At 38.0% G+C, this 2,500-nt stretch overlaps 1 pseudogene; it reads left to right on the forward strand.

Moving 5' to 3' along the window:
- The window catches only part of LOC130620543 (large subunit ribosomal RNA), a 7,094-nt pseudogene extending 5,327 nt beyond the window's left edge, over window positions 1–1,767 (forward strand).
- The last annotated feature ends 733 nt before the right edge of the window (window positions 1,768–2,500 follow it).

Consider the following 2,500-nt stretch of genomic DNA (forward strand, 5'->3'; position numbering starts at 1 on the left):
TAGACCTGAAGAATACATATGTAAAACTGTGAATATGAAGTACCACGAGATAACAACATCATAAAACGATGTTATGGGTCGCGAAAAATGCTAAAACGCATCTTTTTCCTTGTTAAAACAGCAATTGTGAGAAATTGGAAACGCTATGATTCTGCAACGTAAAGTCAAATGGCAATTATTTTCTCCAGGCGTTGAGAGGTTAACGTGGTGAGTATTTGTGTAAAATATTGCGTTCAATAATAATTGTGCAAGGCCAATATTGCATGTTAAACATGCCAATACGTGCGTTTTCACCAAATTAGGGAAAAATCGGAAAAATCGGAAATCCCGAACGACATGTCGGATTGGCTTTATATTTGGCACAATGAACCATCTTGACATGACAAAGGTTCACACGAATTTTTTTTCCAAAAAAACGCTGACGTCAGCATTTTATTTGGCCTTGAATGTTTGACATTTTAGGGCTTCTGGACCCCCCGCAGAGCCACAAATCGGGAATTTGTGCTCCTACCCGGTTTTAGCCTGAAGTGTTTTACATATCTGCCAAAGATTTAAGAAATACCTTCAATATTTCAGAAGCTATAGCGATTTACCTGTTTTTAAAAAGACCAAAAAAAGTAAGGCCCCAAAACAGGTACTTCCGGTTGACCTTTGACCTCCAAATTTTGCATGGTAATAGATCTCCAAATTTGCTACCATGAAATTCTTGTCCGTTTTTTATAAAAATGCTGACGTCAGCAGTTAAAATTTTTGAAATTTTAGAATTTATGAAGGTTTGACCGTGCACTTTGTGACGTCATAAGTCTGGTTCTAGCCAAAGTCACACAAAAATATTCCGCCATTTTTCTTAAAATGCCTTTGTTTATAAGTTTGCTTTTTATGATTTCGTTAAAACGTTGTAGTTACTGAGAAAAAATTGTCAAAAAATGCATGTAAGAACCGTCCTATACAAAACACACTGGACGGTTTCTATTGTCAAAAACATTAAACTGTTAATAACATGAGAACGAGGCTTTCCAGCACCAAGGTTCTACAGGCAATTTTTCTTCTTACTAAATGGCCTATCCACTGACAAATATCTGCATCTACTTTTAAATGTTTCACAAAAGTTATTACTATTATATAAGTAAAATGATGACATTATGTTTAATAAGAGAGTATTATCAGATACGTATGTGTGAAACGGTGAAGTCTTAAGTAATAACTGGCTTGTGGCAGCCAAGCGTTCATAGCGACGTTGCTTTTTGATCCTTCGATGTCGGCTCTTCCTATCATTGTGAAGCAGAATTCACCAAGTGTTGGATTGTTCACCCACTAATAGGGAACGTGAGCTGGGTTTAGACCGTCGTGAGACAGGTTAGTTTTACCCTACTGATGAAGTGTTGTTGCAATAGTAATTCTGCTCAGTACGAGAGGAACCGCAGATTCAGACAATTGGCATTTGCACTTGCTTGAAAAAGCAATGGTGCGAAGCTACCATCTGTTGGATTATGACTGAACGCCTCTAAGTCAGAATCCGTGCTAGAAAGCAATGATAATTACCTCTGGATAATCTTAGGCGAACAAGAATAGAACGGCTTCTGTCGTTCCTAAGTCCCAATGCACTGAGTCGGAGAAAAACCGTCGAGGTGCTGCAACTATCAAAATCTAAAATTTCCAGAGATAAATCCTATGCAGACGACTTAAACAAGAACGTGGTATTGTAAAAAGTAGAGTAGCCTTTGTGCTACGATCTTCTGAGATTAAGCCTCTGTTCGACAGATTTGTCACTTTGTGACAAGTCCTTTTTTTAACCAACTGCTTTGTACCGTGGAGTACCAGTTATCTTGTGCTTACCTGAACTTTTTTTTTAAAAAAGGTGATGCGTGCGTGCTGTACCATTCATCTTTATCACCTCGGTTTAATATTTGGAGACACAGATGTATGGATTAAAAGTGTATGGATTAAAGGTGTATGGATTACAACTGTATCGATTACAACTGTATGTATAGATTACAAGTGTATGGATTACAGCAAGAATTACGGACTAGGGCTATGTTCAGGGTTAAGGTAAAGCCTAGGCTGGGGCCTAGGGGTAATGCTACTGCTTTGGATACGGTTGTGGGTCTTTTTTTAAAAAAAAAATTTTGGTGGTGTGGCGTACCCTCTCACTTCTTCAATTTCTCAAGCCGTTTATGTGTTATGCCGTATTTTGTTATTTTCAGGTCCCATGAGGCTTAACCGTCATAAAAATATGTTCGGAATGTTGCTGGGCCTATCAGTAACAAACGCGCATGCGTTACGGCACATTCCGGTTAACTTTAAAAAAAATCGATTTTTTTTCCTAAGTCCCCACTTTAGTGTCAGAAACTGGAAAAACGTGCTATATAATGTAGAGAGGGTAGAACAGAGAAGCAATGAGAAATGAGTGAACTCGACTAGAGTTTGGTTGTTATTGTTTCTTTGTGACACAATCTCTTATGCGTTGGTATCAGAGTTTATTTGTGTTGCTGTAAAGACT

Source organism: Hydractinia symbiolongicarpus, chromosome 1 (assembly GCF_029227915.1).
Source record: "Hydractinia symbiolongicarpus strain clone_291-10 chromosome 1, HSymV2.1, whole genome shotgun sequence".
Classification (NCBI taxonomy): domain Eukaryota; kingdom Metazoa; phylum Cnidaria; class Hydrozoa; order Anthoathecata; family Hydractiniidae; genus Hydractinia; species Hydractinia symbiolongicarpus.